General features: G+C 33.2%; 1 pseudogene; it reads left to right on the forward strand.

Annotated features, from left to right (window-relative positions):
• The first annotated feature begins 15764 nt into the window (after positions 1-15764).
• On the forward strand, positions 15765-16760 carry LOC149572760 (putative folate-biopterin transporter 9, chloroplastic; annotated as a pseudogene).
• The last annotated feature ends 1022 nt before the right edge of the window (positions 16761-17782 follow it).

Consider the following 17782-nt stretch of genomic DNA (forward strand, 5'->3'; position numbering starts at 1 on the left):
AATCGAGTGCCCGATTTCTTTAAACCGTTATACTGATTTTTTAAAAATTGGGTACCCGATTTGTAAATGGGTACCCAATTTTCAAGAAATCGGGTACTCATTTCTGATGTACTCGTTGGGTCCCAAAAGCTACCCCACCAACCCAATTTCAATGATTGAATGATTGAACAACAATTTCGACCTGCAACACCAAATTTTGTCACGCTTATTCTATTTTCTTGTCCTCTTATACAATTTGCAGGCTACTGATTTAAATTCAAAATTGGTGCAAACATGGGATCAAAACAATGAAGAAAGAAGAAAGCAAGAGTTCTGACAGATGAGGAGATTGTAGCAAATCAAGAGAATGAAGCACAACGTCAACGGGAGAGAAGACAGACAACTAGAGACTTGAACAATGTTTCAAAAGAGAAAGACATTGAAGATGATGGATGAAGAAGTCAAAGAAGAGAACCCAATACAAGAAAATCCAGGTGCACATTCTAATTATGCGTTCAATACAGGTGTGTCTCCAAACCCTTGAATTTTCTCTCGTGATGAAATTGGTGATTTTTTAGAAGTAGGTTATGATTTAAATGGATTTTCTTCATGAGAAGCAATTGTCAAACGATCATGCACAAAACACTCCAATTAAAATGCTTGCCCCAAAAGAAATGCCAAGAAAATTTGAAAATGATATTCAAATCCCAAATAACAGTGAAAATAGTATAGTGTCTAAAAATAAAAATTGCATGAATGTAGACATAGAAACACCAACTACTGAAAAAACATGTCAGGATGATAGTAAAGTGTCTGAACATAATTTTCATATTCCTAATGATGTGTTAGATAATCTTGAGGGATTGGTTTCATGGAGACAAATTAGGACACATGCTAATAGATTGTATAGGCATTTTTTTTATAATAAGAAATTTGGGTTTCAATGTCAGCTAATGTTGCAACTAATTAAAATGTCTAAAATGCAAAAAGTAATGAGAAGGTTGGGAATGTATGCAAAACCCAAGAATAAAAATGAGTCTTTAAAAAAAGTTGTATCCACTGTTGCTAGTGCCTTTGATGTTATCGAAAAGAGAAGTCGGTCTAAAGATAAGAATGCAGCACAACGAGCAATAACAATAGCTTTAGTTAACAAATCAACATCTAAAAAAAGATTGATTACCAACATAAGTGGATATCTTAATGTGAATCATAAGACTTTAGAAAGAGTTGTAAAGGGAAGGGTTAACTTTGAATGTGATCCAAAAAATATTTTATGGACTTCTAGTGGTAGACTCCCGAGATGTGATATGAAACTTAATAGTGAAATCAAAAGTTTGATTGAAAATTTTTGGCATGATAATACAAGAGTATCACCTAATTCAAGAGATGTTCTTAAATTGAGAATTGGGATAAAAATATGTGATCCACATCCTAAACACCTTTTGGACATGACTCAAATTGAATTGTTTAAAAAATTTGTAAATGGTAAGGTATTAAATATTACCATTAGTCAAAGATCTTTTGAAAAGTGTAAACCATGGTATGTAAGGATTAACAAGGAAAGAATCACATGTTGTAAAACTCATATTCAATTTCGTTACCATTATGATGTATTTCAATCTATACGTGGTACCATGCATAGTAAAGAAATGTTGCAAGAATGTGGTATAAAAATACCACCTCAAACTATAAAAGATTTCATATCAGGTTGGTTTTGTAAGCCACCTAATGATCAATACTTTCTTTTCAATGCATGTCTTTCTAGTACATGTGATATGTGCGACAATATTTCTTTGTTAGATGAATGTTTGCATGAAAATGCTTTCACTACTTTTGGACAACAATTAGTTGAGGTAAAAAGATTCAAAACTATTGAATATCCATTGAAGGATAGGAAGTTTGGAAGAAGGTGTGATCTAGCTACAGATAAAGTTAGTTGTCATGCATTTATGGATGAGTTTAAGAGTGTGATCATACCAAAATATGTTAAACACTCTCAATATTCTAGATGGCTTGATGGACAATTTTACATATGTAAGAATACATTTCCAATTGGTACTATACTTTCAGTTGTTGACTTTGCAGAGAACTACACGCTTGCACCTCAAGAAGAGGTACAACCACAATATTACAATTCAGTGCAAGTAACAATTTATGTTCATATAGTTTATAGGCATGCACCTGATAGTACAGAGGAGGATCGAAAAATATTGAGAGAGTGCCATTTTTATTTAAGTGATAATAAACTCCATTCATCTGAGTTTGTCCAATATTGTTTCAAGGTCTTTTATGATAATTTAAAAGAGAGACAAATTCAAATGACACAACATTGGATATGGTCAGATAATTGTACAGGACAATTCAAGAATGCTAGAATATTTTATTGGTTGAGTAGGACACATAAGCAAACTAGCATCCAACATGTGTGGAGTTTTTTTGAGGCTGGACATGGTAAAGGAGAACATGGTGGTGCTGGTGCATGTGTGAAGAGAGCCCTTAGTAAAGAGCAATTAAAATTTGAGGAAAGAGCTAAATTCAAAAATGCACATGAGATTGTCGAATGGTGTAACAAATATTTATACATGAGATCAAGTCAAAACTCTACAATGAAACATTTCTTCTACATAGTTGAAGAAAATAATATCCCTTCAAGATATGATTGTGATACAATTAGTGGTTCAGCTAAATGGTGTTCATTTAGGAGTTCAGATTCTAACACTTGGACTATATGGATTAGGGAGCTTGCTTGTTTTTGTCAATTTTGTCTTGCAGGTGAATGGGAAGAATGTGAGAATACAGAATGGGTTGAAGATTGGCTACAAAGATCATTAGCACCTACTAACACGCATTTTGAAAATGATATAGTAAATGAAGGCCAGAATGTTACTTTTGCATCAGAAGACTATGATCATATTTCAGACCTCATAGAACCTGGTATGCACAATTTAATTAGATTTTTTTGCAATCTCATGCTTCAATTTATATAATTTTCATATGTACATGAGTGATTAAAGTGTTTCTATACTTTATCTTATCTTGTAGGACATGTTTATGTTGTTATTGCACCTAGTGATAATGATGAACAGATTGAGTATTGGCTAGCTAGGTGTGTGGAACCTAAGAAAAAAATGACATGTCATCAAGTAGACGATGATGGTTTTGAGTATCCAATCGGATCTATTGTTGTAGCTGGCACCTGGCTACGTAGATAACTAACAAGAAGAAACGGTTTGCCAGTATTTGAAGACTACCAAACCGAAAAGAAGATTTTACACTATTCTCATTTGGTTGTGGCAAAAAATATCAAATTAGAAAGATACAAAGGGAGACCTGCCAATAAGGTATTATGAACAATTTCAATGGACGAGCACGAGACAATCATAGATGCATTGCAAAAGAGAGAGGATGCAAATGGTATAGTGGATGACTACATTTAAATCAAACACATGTAAGTTTTTTCATTATTGTATTATTTATATATATATGTACTTATTTAATTTAATTACATGTATGTTTGTGTTGTCAATACCAATTTAGAGAACTTATATACCTCTTATTCAGGTCTCAATTACAATTTATGCAAATTTAAATGTTAAAGTGGATCGAACATCAACATCTTGTGCAATTTCACATAGTAAGTACATACAAATTACACATATATATTTACATAGTTCAGATACCTTGAATATTAATTTATGTGTTTATTAACATGTGTGTTTTTGTTTTACATTTTTATTTTACAGGACCTCATGTGAAGAGATGCATTCAACCAATTTTATGTTTCAAATGAGTTCAGTGAACTATAAATATATCATTGACATTGTCTTACATATATTGTGAAATATGTTGTATAAACTAATTCAAAAATGAGAGTTTACTTCTATTTGAAAGTTAAAGGTATGTGCACTTGATAAATTATTATAAATTAATTGTCAATTTAAGTAATGACCTCCTATTTTGTTCTATTAATTTTACATTCAAGCATGTTTAAATTAATGTTTGTTTGAAGTTTCAAATTACTATTGATTTTAATATTAAAAACAAGTCACTTGCACATGATAATTTAAAGATCATCACTCATTGTATTCATTGTATTTGATTATATCTTTCATTAAACCAAACAACACATTAAGATCACTTATGATGTACATTGTTAGGTATGTTATCCATACATGTGTGTCTTAAGGGGACATGGGAGTGGTAATAAGTCATTATGTCTATTATACGTTATGATAGGTATTCATATGTTTACTACCACATAATAGGTCTTATTAGGTGATAATGAGTCTTACATTACCAAACAACACATTAAGATCACTTATGATACATTGTTAGGTACATTATCAATACATTTTTTAATCAAGTAGGTCAATTTTATTTGTATGAATTATCTCAATGCATAAATTTGATGTGATATTTATCCAATAATGCTCTATAGATAGTTAAAATTATTGTTCATCTTGCATATATACTTACAAAATGTGTCATATGTTCATGAATAAAATATGTCAGAATAAAGAAAATGGTTTGAATATACTTAAAACATGGTGAAACATAGTAATATATGTACTACATACACAAGCATGATAAGAAATCGTAAAAAAATAGTACATGGTCTAACATACATCATAACATGATCTATGAAGTGAAAAAATGCATGCTCTAACATACAGTTTTAACTATCCTAACACAAAGTGTACATACATCATAAATAATATATATATATATATATACATCATAAAAACACAATCTATAGGTGCCAACAAGACTTAATCTATCTGATCAAATGTCATCTTTGCTCCATGTGAAGAGGACTCAGATGGATCATCATGTGTAATATGAGTCATCTCGTCATGTCGAACACCCTGCGTGGTAGATGTATCACCTTGTGTAACAGGAAGCACGTCTCATCATGTACTTGCTTAACTGAAATGGGTCTCAAAATATAGCTTGCAAATAAATTAAATATTCACTACATAATAAAATAAATTATACCACATGAGATGGGTGTCCCTCAGTAACAGGAGGAGGCACACTATCAAAACTACCAAATGCAGCAGTGTTGAGGTCCTGTAATTTACAATACATACATTTTTTTTAATTTGATTTTAGAGCATAATGAACTATACATTATGTACATCAATCACAATATTGACCTCAAATGACGATGTAGGTACCTCCATCTGGCTAAGTCCTGTGCTCTTAGCAACACTCGTGGTGACGTAGTCCTAAAATTATGCATACATAAATGTTTAGTAAAAATTAAATATACATGAATATAATTACAAAGTACATAATTTGTACACTACATTTTTTATACACTATAAATTAAACATGTATATATCATACCTGAGTGGTAGCCAATGTCACAGATGTGTCTACAGGTATGCTAGCACGATAATCATAAGATGGATTCGAAAATAGACTATACCGAGGCCTGTATGGATGAGTATGATATCCATGCTCCTGTTCGTAAAATAAAAATACATAAAATATATATACATGTGAGTCAAAATTGTTCAGATTATAAGCTAATAATAATGTACATACATAAAAATAATACAAATTATTTGTCTGCAGTCAAAAGTTCATACCGCATGTATTTGAGGTTGTGCCTCAGTGGTAACTGGAGTAGGACTTGTACTAACATCAGTATGTGTAGATGCAAACAATCCCTACAAAATCAAATAAAAATAACATATGAGCACATGTTATTAAATTTGAATTTGAATGTACATTTTTACAATGTAATTCAAAGTGCATACCATATAAGGGACGCCAACATCTGTAGGTCTCAGAAAAAGACTATACTACCTCCTAGGAGGAACAGTGCCATCCATCCTCTGTAATTTGAAAAGTACAAATTAATATAGTTAATACAATTACACATATATGTAGAAAGTAAATAATTATGTGCACTTTATATTTATATTGAAATTAAAATTTTAGCTGCTGCTCTTGACTCTCTCCAGGCTCTCCCTGCTGCATGAGGTCAACAAATGATGACACATCTATCTCATCACTACCATCACCACGGGCAGCGTATACATCATCATCAAAATTTGCACCCTCAGCATAATGGCCATCGTGTGCTACACCAAGATCGCTCTAGGGGCCTGTCATATGCCTCCACAGCTAGTACAAACATGTCCAAGTGGAGGAGCATGTACCGCCTGCGTCCACTACTGTACTAAATTGCTCGAAAGGGCACTCAAATGGGTAAAAGTAGATGAAATTGCATGATGATGGTGAGGAGCAGGCACAACAGGCATAGGAAGAGGTACAAGGGGCTCAGCTCGCCTGCAGTTTCTCGTTCTGTCACTCAGCTTTTCCCCAGGCCTATCCTGAGGCATCCCTCTACCAACCCCCTGAAATGCTTTTATATCAAAATAGTTGGGTTTCAAACCCAACTCAAAATCAACCCATAAATTCCTAAGGAAGTACATGGGAACCTCATGATTAGCATGTGGTGGATGGTCAAATACCATCCACCACTGCTCCCAAAAATGTGTTGCTATGTGCGGATGTGTACACCACCTAATGGAAATGTGAGGCTTCTTCTCACTAATTGGTTCACCCATCTTAGGGTTTACAAAATAATGTTGAAAATTTCCTTTACCTATATTTAGGTTATAAACCTCTTTGTATGATAAGCCATCAGAGTAGAAGGCACGCATGCTTTCCCTCCATGATCTAAATGAATCGATGTCTAAATCAAAATGATGAATGGAGTCAACCACGCCTTGCATGCTATCTGCAAGATGTAGTAGGTGAGGGGGGGTGCCTCTCACGTTGGATAGCCTCTATATCACTCATGAGGTCGTTGAGGTTACGCCTCATGGTCTCGTGGAGCTCATCCACGGTGGGTGGTGGAGGTGTGGGTGGAGGTGGAGGTGGAGGTGGAGGTGGAGATGGAGGTGGCAGAGGTGGGGGTATGGGAAGGGGAGGGGGTGGCGGTGGGTCCATCAAATATAATCTACATATATATTTAAACAACATAAAACATAAAACACATCAAAAATACATCACAAGATAATACACATGTATGACAAAATTACTATTTAATAAAATTTAAATCTAAAATTTATCAACTAGATCTATATAAATGCACATATCTTTATTAAAATCATATCAATTAAATAAATAAAGTTAAACACTTAAGTCAAATTAGACATTAAATACTAAATTTTTAAGTATGAACTCATTATGGATTATACATGTTCATGTCTCTGGATGAAACAAAGTTAAGATTATGACAAGGTTATGGTTTACAATTTTGTTATGTTAACAGTTTTCATGATGGCTAAGCTTAATATTATTATAATGATTGCGATCCTTTAATGTTAGGGAACTTACCTAGGATTATGGTTTTAGTTACAATTATAAGATGTAAAGGTGAAAATATAAGAAGTTGCATATAATGTTTAAAGTATATTGAGTATATATGTATGGTGAAGCACCATCATATTATGTACATATACAAGTATTAAGATAAACATCTCTTACGAAAGCAATTTTAGAAGATCTCAAAAATAAAGTATGGCACCAAGTTGAAAACCTTCTTGAAAACTATAAGTGTAGATCATGTCAAGTAATGAACTAATTTACATGTGAACCCTATCCCTAATTATATAATAATCCTAATTCTAATCATAATCCATAATTCATTACCTTATGAAGCTTTGGCTATCCATTTTATTGCCAAAGTAATCACTTGGCTATCCACAAAATGGTCCTAATAGATTTATATAGAAGACCAAATTGATTTAAATAAAATGAGCAGGAAGAAGACAAACTTACACCCAATATTCAAGGAGAGAATCTTTTAACATACTTTAATTCTACCAACCAAAGTGAGATAATTAGAGTTCTAGTTGTTGAGTTTTCCAAAGATTTTCTTGTTGATATAAAGACACATTTCATTTATATGTTAGGGTTTACTACAGATGGAATCCCTAGGTACCTAACCACTTAATTATGAAATCTCCATCCAATACCATATTTACTACACAAGGTAGGGAACTCAATATTTAGCCCCAATAAGATAGATGTAGAGACATAAATCTTACTACCCGATACAAAGAAAAGAGGTCCAATTTGATCATTAAATGACTTGTTTTGCACTCTTCTAGCTTAAAAAGAATAAAAATATATTATCAACAAACTATGTACATTAGATACTTATTAATTATTTGGAGAGTAGATCCTCTAACTTTTAGAGACAACTGGTTATCTCTAAGGAGATAATGTAATGAGTCAATGTTCAATAATAAAAAATAAAGAGGATGCAAGAGGACACCCTTTCATAATTGATCTAGAGAGTCCTAAAAATTATGATCTAACCCCATTAGTTTCTTTACTAAAACCTTGACACCAATCATAAGAGAGGACACCATTTGACATTTAATATTGGATGGAGGGCTTGCAACATCATCATAGTGAAACTCCATTCCACCCTTTTGTAGACATTTTCATAATCAATTACTTGAGCATGCCTACACTCTATCCTAGAAATGTTTCTCAATCCAAAGACTTCCAATAGGTTATCAAGTTCTCCAATATGCATAAATATCCTTAACAAAACACTTTTGTGTAGGGTTAATGATCTTGGGTAGGATATCTTCTAGTCTAGAGGCTAAGACCTTGGCAATAATTATTTTGTATGATATGCATTTAGGAGTGTCTTGTCTCTAATTTTTAATGAGATTCTTATCTCCCCTTGGGGATCAATTGATTACTTGACCTAGGGATTTTATGAGCCCTCTGTTGATCACTTGATCAATTTTATGAGCCCTCCATTGATTACTTGACATAGGGATTTCTCATTACTAATTTTTTGGATGGAGGAGTTGATTTATGATAGAAATGGGTTTATCACTTGGAATAATGAATCTTCATTCTAGGAATGATGGTTCTCATTTTATCCCTATCTTCTGAATCATTTTGAACTATCATCATCTTATAACCAAAAAAATTGATAGTAAAATTAGGAAAAAGATCTTACTATATATATCACTAGGAGGTGGGTATTTCTTTTTATAGAATAAGGCAATATTTTGTTATGTGGCCTTCCATTCTGCAAAGGTAATAAACATTTAGGCTACCCATCCAAGGGTCTAGTCTGAGCTCCTACTCGCACTGATGTGGACACCTCCACCTCTTGATGGTCAGAGAGGGTTACTTAATTAGATGCCTAATTTGTTCAAGTCTCTTCTAATTTTTTTATGATGTATCATTTTGAGACCTTGATATCAATTTTTAATTAGTTTTAGGATTAGGGTTCAATTTGCTTTGTACTGTTTGATTAGGTTTACATGCTTAGGTTTCAATTAGGACAAGAGTTAATAAATTGAATTAAGTTTTAAAGTGCTAAATTTGGTTTTAGATATAGAATTATAGTTAGAGCTTTTAGATTAAAAACCAAAATTAATTCAAAAAATTTAGGTTTGAATTTTGTTTTAAAGTGTTCAATATATTATTGAGTTCTAGTTTAGGGTGATTTGGTTTAGTCTTAAGCTCAACGTTTAACTTGATTCAATCTTCTAGGGTAATGGTTCAATTTGGTTAATGGTTGGGGAAAGGATTTTTAAGGTTAAATTCAAGGTTTCTACTCTTAAGTTGGGATATATAATTAGGTTTATGATCATGTTTTAATTCAATTTGGTTTATAAGTATAATATTAATTAGTTAAGGGCCAAGGTTACCTTTCAATCTTAGGGTTTGACATTTATAAAATTAGTACTCAAGGTAAGATAGGAAAGTTATTTAATTATTTATATATTACCTGGTGTAGGTTTTAGCAAATTAAGATTACTTAGGTTAAGATGATAGTAAGGGTTATGATTAGAGTTAAATTCAATACAAATTGACATTATAGAACTAATCCTAAATGACCCCCAGCCAAGGGATCCAAAGAACTAATCAAAAGTTTTACTAAGCAAGCAATAACATACATACAATAATTTACATTTATAAAAAACATAAGAGATTGCATTCCTTAATGAGCACATTTACATTTCATTTTTAAATAATTATAAACTACTAAAAGTAAAATAAATAACACATCCACATGAAAGTTCATATTAACTACTTCAGTTCAATCCATTTAAATAATTTATATACATTTATTCTGAATGCCACTTGGCAAATTAATTCGAAATGCACAATCATCCACTGTACATGTCATAGGGTATGAAAAGCTGAAAGAATATACATTTATAAAATAGTTTACATCATCCATTTTTGATCCATGAAACAAAGTACAATACAATTTAAGTAAAATCATTTTAAATACTATAAGTTTTTTGTTTGGATCCCTTGGCCGACTATTATGTGATTAAGTATTTTATATATGTTTAGGGTTTTATTTATATGGTTAGGTCGAGATTATAGTTTAAACAATGAATTGAGGTCGAGGTTATAGTTAAAACAAGGTCGAGGTTATATGGTTTTAGGTTGAGGTTATAGTTAAAACAAGGTTGAGGTTATATGGTTTTAGGTCGAGGTTATAGTTAAAGCAAGGTCGAGGTTATAGTTAAAACAAGGTCAAGGTTATATGGTTTTAGGTTGAGGTTATATTTATTTGTAAAATTACATGTTTAAACAATAAATTTACATCTAATCTAATCATTCAAAATTGTAATAAATACATAAATTAAACACATTTCAAAACATCTAAAATAATAATTTTTTAAATAAACATTTACGAAACTATATTTTAATTAACAAATACAAAAATTTAAACATTTAAGTTCATTAACAATGTAAATTTACAATTTTACGTACATATTAAAAGTGAAAAAAACAATAAATTAACATACATATTAAATTGAAAATTGAAAAAAATAAAGTAAATTAGTATAAAACATATTAAAATACTTGTGTATCGAAAACTAGCAGCAAGGGGGTAGTCGATAGGGTTGAAAAGAAGGCTCCCGTATGCATCTCTAATTGGGCTCCCATTTTTTAGGTCATGAAAATGACCTCAAAAATGCCAAAAAAGCGCTACATAAAACTTTTACAAATCGGGTACCCAATTTTTTAAAACTCGGGTACTCGATTCTTAAAAAGGTGGCCGCCCGATCATTAAGCAGCTTGGGCACCCGATCTATTTTAAATATCAAGTACCCAATTTTTAAAATTCTGCTCAAGTGCTCAAAGTGTAATTTTAGAAATGGGTACCCAATTTTTACCCATTTTTGAGAAGTACAATTCCGCGGATCTGACTTCTGCAGAATTGTGACCCAACTTCTTGCGGTCACCCTCACACTTCTGCTATAATCTTCCTTACTCAACTTTAGACCTACTGTTCTTGGTGTTGGGGTTGCCTTATTTTTCTACATTTTGAATCTCTCCAAGATCTGCCTTGCATATTTTTCTTAAGAGATGAAGATGTCATCATGCATTTTTTTAACTTCTATGCCTAGAGAGTACTTCAAGAGACCTAGGTATATCATTTCAAATTCATTTTTCATGGTCTCTTTGAACTCACCAATCAGGAAATTATCATTTCCATTGAGGATTAAGTCATCTACATACAAGACAATAATCAATACATTACCATTTATGCCTTGATGTAAAGTGTGGGCTCACCATCACTTTTGCTAAAGCCATTTCTCATCAAATATGAGTCAATCCTACTATACCATGCCCTTAAAGCTTGCTTGACCCCATAAAGAGCTCTCTTCAATCTATACACTTTGTGTTCTTCAGCTGCAACTTCATAACTAGGTGGCTATTTCACATAAACCTCTTCCTTCAATACACCATTCAAGAAGGCAGACTTCATATCCATTTGATATACCTTCCATTTGTGTTGGGCTACAACTGCTATGATAGCATGCACAGTGTCCATTCTTGCAACCAGGGCATATGTCTCATCATAATCTCTATCATAGTGCTACTTGTACCCCTTGACCACTAAACATGCCTTATGCCTATCTATTTTTCCTTCGGCATTGCACTTGGTCTTGTAAACCCATTTTACTCCAATTACTTGTTTCTTGGGAGGCAAAGTAGTTAACTTCCATGTCTGATTTCTTTCAATAGCATCTATTTCCTCATCCATTGCATTACACCATTTCTCTTCAATCACAACTTCCTCAAAATAAATTGGATCACTATAAGAAAATAATGCAAAATTTTGACTCTCATCATAATCTTCATCATATCTTTCATTTTGATATGTCTCCCTTAAACTCTTAGTTTTTCTTGGCAATAGGGAGGTGAGAATGGGATCTAAATTTTCAATATTGTTGCTACTACTATTTTGCATACTAGCTCAGGCTATCTTGATGTGCATGGAGTTGTTTCTTGGCATGTTAAGGGTTGCTTTCCTTTTTGCCTTTTTCTACAATCTATTTTTGTTGCTCCATCATCTTTCTAATCACCAATGTCATCTTCTTCCTCTTCAATAGTAGCACTTTACTTGAAGTGCTTGAGGATTCATCTACCGAGCCATCCCATGATTGATTTTCAAGATACTCCACATCTCTTGAAATGATGATCTTCTTGGTGATTGGATCATACAATCTATAAGCTTTTGATTCTATGTTGTACCCTAGGAAGATGCACTTCACACCTTTGTCATCCAACTTTTGCCTTTGTTCCTTAGGCACATGTGCATATGCTACACAGTTGAACACTCTCAAGTGTTCAACTATCCATCTATTCTTTGACCATGCCTCTAGAAGTATCTTGTCATGAACTAATTTTGTAGGACACTATTCAGTTGGGAGTCCTTTTTCTTTCATCATGCTTCTTGTCATTTCAACAATGGTCATGTTCTTTCTCTCAACTACACCATTTTGTTGTGGAGTATAACTAGCTGTAAGCTCTTTCCTTATGCCATTCTTCTTGAAAAAATTTACAAACATATTGGAGGTATATTCCCCTCCTATATCTAATCTAAGGACCTTTAAATAATGTCCACATTCTTTTTCATCCAGGGCTTTGAATTCAACAAATTTGTTAAATGCCTCAAATTTGTTCTTCAAAAAATATAGATCCATGTCCTACGACTGAAATTTTCTATGAATGTCATAAATAAGTACTCCCCCCAATAGAATTAGTTTTCATAGGGGCTACTAAATCATAATGCACTAATTCTAATAGTGCTCTAGCCCTTCTAGAATTTCTAGAATTAAAGGGAAGCCTATGTTGCTTACCCAAAATGCAATCCTTACACTTGTCATATGAATCTATTATGCTTAGCAAACCATCCACCATTCTTTTCTTGGACAAAAAATTTAAATCAAAAAAGCTGAGATGTCCATACCTAAGATTCCAAAGCTTGGAGGGGTCTTCAATCATGATCCTAAGAGCTGATTATTGATGTACTATTGTACATGCATGCTTTGGAGGTGCAACACTAGCTTGACAAGAGAAACATTTCTCTATCCTCAATAGGAACATCTAGTTCTTTTTCATTTGGACGGCTACAATTAATCTATTACTCTCATCCTTCTCATGAATGATACACTTGTCATTTTGCATCAACACCTTGTAACCATTTTGAATGAGTTATCCAACACTCATCAAATTGTGCTTCATACTGGGGGAAAAATACACATTTTGTATCTCCTTCTTCTCACCTTTCTTGGTGTAGACCATGATAGATCCTTTGCCCACTATGAAAATGGTTCCATTATTTCCCATCTTAATTTTAGACTTAAAAGTCTTATGAATGAAAGAGAATAAACTTCCATTCTCACTCATCTGGTTGCTACAACCACTGTCTAGGTACCATACCTCAGGGTTTCCTTCTTCACAAATGTTGCACATGATGAAGGCTATGGGATTATTAGGATTTCCCATGTTTACATCAGCTACATTAGCATTTCTCTTTGACTAATCACCCTACTTCTTCCAACATTTACTTGCATAATACCCATACTTATGACAATAGTAGCATTCAACATTACTCTTGTTAGAGTTGTAATTGTTCTTACCTCCTCTAGAGTTGTTTTCAAAGGTGCTCGCTCCCTCTTGGTTGTTTTCTTGTCTTAAGATTTTTGCACTAGCATTCCTTTGACCATTCCTTCCATGACCTCTATTTCTTGAGCCTCTTATGGAGCCATTTCTTCCTCTCACCCTACCACTTTAATTTTCTTGAGCTTTGAAAGACTGTTCTTAGGAAGTTGGTGCTGATGTGTTTATCTAGTGCTCATGGGATTGAAGAGTTCCCATCAACTCATCCATGGTCAATATTGTGAGGTCCTTTGCTTCCTCAATAGTCATCACAAGGTTGTTATATTTCTAAGGAAAACTCCTCAAAATATTTTCTACAATCCTCTGCTCTTTATAATTTTCTCCATTTGATTTGAGCTAGTTTATCAAAGTGGAGATTTATGAGTTGAACTCTACAATATAGGTTCATTTTCCTTCATCTAAAGGTTCTCAAACTCTCTTTTGATCATCTGTAGCCTCACTACTTTCATCTTATCAGTCCCCTTGAAGCTTTTCTTGATGATATCCCATGCTTCCATTGCATAATTTGCTACTGCTAGCTTGGGAAAGACTATCTCTGTCATTGCTACCTCAATCAAACTTAATGTCTTTACATCCTTTCTCCTTGACTCTTTCAAATGAGTCTTTTGTAGGTCTGTGAGGGTAGCATAAACTACTAGGATTGTAAAATCATTGAATCTATTTACCACAAACTCCCACAAATCATTTGCAACCATTATGGTTTTCATCGTCTTTGCCCATGTGTCATAATTATGTCCATTAAAGGATAGTGGTTGTTGCCATATCTTTCTTGCATCTACTACCATGCCAAATAACCCAAAAAACAAATTCCCTAACTCACTATGGATGTGGGGCCTCAAAGCTCTTATACCATGTTAAAAATAAATCACAGACTCTAAAAAAAATTCTCAGCACAAGAAGATGTTGAGTGACAATTTTCTTGACATGCAAAGGATATCAACTGAGAGGTTTCGAGTGCACTCGACACATGAAGGAGCTGAGTGGCTTGACACTAAGGGAAACTTGACACAAGAGAGAACTAAGTGAGCTCGATCACCAAAGAAGGTGAAGCTTGGCTCAATGGTTGCCAAGTAAACTCTATCAACAAGGATACAGAGTGAACTTGGTAGGAACTATAGAATAGAGAACTCAATTAAAGAGTAAGCCGAGTGAATTGTTTAATAGACTTACAGTCTAGATATTTTCACCATTAAAAAACATAAAGGGGATAACTTCAAAACTTACAAGTATGAATATCTTAAATGTAAACCATGTAATGTTAAATAGAAGGGAGACAACAATAAGCCAAGTATGCCTACTTGCTTCCTTTCTTATTTTCTATTCAACTAAGCTAAAACTATTACAAAATCTAGGAGCATTCATCTTCAACCAAAAAACCCTAAAAAATTCAAACTAATAGAACTTTAAAATTCAAACTTATAGTACTAATGGCTGCATACAAAAATGCCTAGAGCAATCACTACTTCACAAGTTGAATCAATATGAACTTACAGAATAATAAAAGGATTTAACATGTGTAGAAGCTTACTTCAATCTTGTAAACTTTTTGCACTTTCTTCCTCTGCTCTGATTTTCTAATCTACTTCTTTTGCTTTGTGCTTCACTCTGCACTTCACATCTTCTTCTCTACTCTACTCTCTTCAACTGACCAAATGAATTAGATTCATTCCTTTTTTTTCTTCCAACAAAAAATTTCCCTCTCATTTTTAGATTTGAACTCACGTACTGAGTTGAATGCTATAAGGCAAGTAGGTGGGCATTTGGCTCCAGGGTCAATCGAGCAACGGCATTAAATTTTTGACACTTTGGTGGTAGAAATTGGAAAACATGGTAAAAATAATTCATCAAGACAAGTTCAATTCTTTGCCAGGATGACAATAGCTGGGAAATTTACTTGGTGGAATTGATGCTGCAAAGGCCATGTTCATATTATTTATTTTTATTTTTTATTTTATTTTTTTTACTTTTTGAAGGGACCTTCTAGGCATTCAAGTAATAATTTTTTTTATTGTAGATGAGAACTCCTTGGGTTCTCTTGATGCTTAAAAATTTGTTAAGTCAGAGATGGACCCATGTGATTCAACATGATAGAGGTGGCATTTGGGGTGCCTTTTCAAAAAGTTTTGAAAAGTAGGTTTTAGATCTTTTGGGAGCATCAAGGAAGCCAAATATTAAATATTCTACTGTGTGGTTTGCAATACGCTATGATACCAATTTTAACTAGAACCATGCTTTCCTATCAAATACAATATTTGAGATTTGATCCCATAATTTTGGAACCTACAAAGGTTGTTGGGAAGATTGTTCTTCTTTTGAGAAGCATCATCTATAACCAATTCTAAAAGAGGATCTCCTTGAGAATGATTTTAGGTCGTGTTCAAATTTTATGTCATTATGTATGTTACTTGATATGATTCTTGGGAAGCAACTAAACATTTAGTTAGGGATTCCCAATTCAATATACATTTTGGGGGCATCTGCTTTAGTGGAAGTTATTTCACAATTTTAGATTCTCCCATTCATTGCTACGCTTGCAAAATACTACCCTCCTGATTGTGGGGCTTCCTTAATCGCATTTATTATCTATCCAGGCCTTGAGTACCATTGCAAGTGGCTATTTTGGTATTTCCCTTACTTCGTTTCTTAATGCCTCCTTTGAAAACTTTTCCCAATTACCATTGACCATTTTTATCCAATCAATTACAGCATTAGTCCCACTAATTTGGATATCATTCATACCTAGCCAAGAATTTACTAAAAAACACCAGGAAGTCAAGAACAATGTATTTTGAACTAAGAGACACCCTTTACTTCATTCACATTTCTATCAATAAACTTTCATGTCTTCTGAGATGCTCACTTTTGGATATCTCTCTTTGAATGGGGAATTGGGGCTTCTTTAGAATGAAATGTAAGTTCTATGTGGGAGCCTAAAATAAATTGTAGTAACAACAATTTCTAACTCCATTACCATATTTTCCAATTTTATAGAAACTAGAGTTCTAACTAGGTTCATTGTAGTTTCTACACTCACCATCATTCTTGCAGTGTTAAAATTCACACTCAAGGGTTTCTTGTGTTATTTCAAATATGCCCACAACTATAATAATTGCTATTAATATGACCCTGCAAAGTAATTTCTTTTCCATTTTTCTTATATGGTGTGAAGAAAAATGTTGTACGTATGAAGGTATGTTATAGGTGGAATTAAAATGTAATCGAAAGGTTATTTAGACTGGGTGACCATGAACAAAAATGACAAATGGATATCACATTCTCCAAGAAGATCCACACTTAAAACTATTGTAAATGCCTGATGGGATCTGATGATATCATTGGAAGTGATGGTAATGTCATATTTTTTGGTTTGAATCAAACATGTCACGAATAAAAAATTTAGAACATCAAGTATTTTTGGATTTGACAAACGGTTCCAAACCAAATTCTAAAAATTGTAATTTGAATTTTAAGTTCTAGAATTCTAAATTCCAATTCCTGAATCATATTCAAACCACCAAACAGGCCCTTAATTCATTTTCATAGAGATTAGTGGATACTCCCCTTATTTTCTCATTGGGACAATAGGGTTATAATATGCCATAGAGGGCATCCACAAAGATGACAATTGCTTTGGAGGGTGTGCACTCCTGAAAATCTCTTGAGCATGACCTTTTGTATGGTGTTATTAAAGACACAATAGAGGTTTTTTGATGGAGTGTTCATGCCTTGTCTCAGGTTAATTTTGGCCTCGATTGTTTGCTAGAAATGGGTGGGAATAGGAAAATCTAAATACCTGCATTTGCCAATCTAACTT

The sequence above is a fragment of the Cupressus sempervirens genome, chromosome 2, assembly GCF_028749045.1.
Source record: "Cupressus sempervirens isolate cs-2001-9-10 chromosome 2, ASM2874904v1, whole genome shotgun sequence".
Taxonomy (NCBI): Eukaryota; Viridiplantae; Streptophyta; class Pinopsida; order Cupressales; family Cupressaceae; genus Cupressus; species Cupressus sempervirens.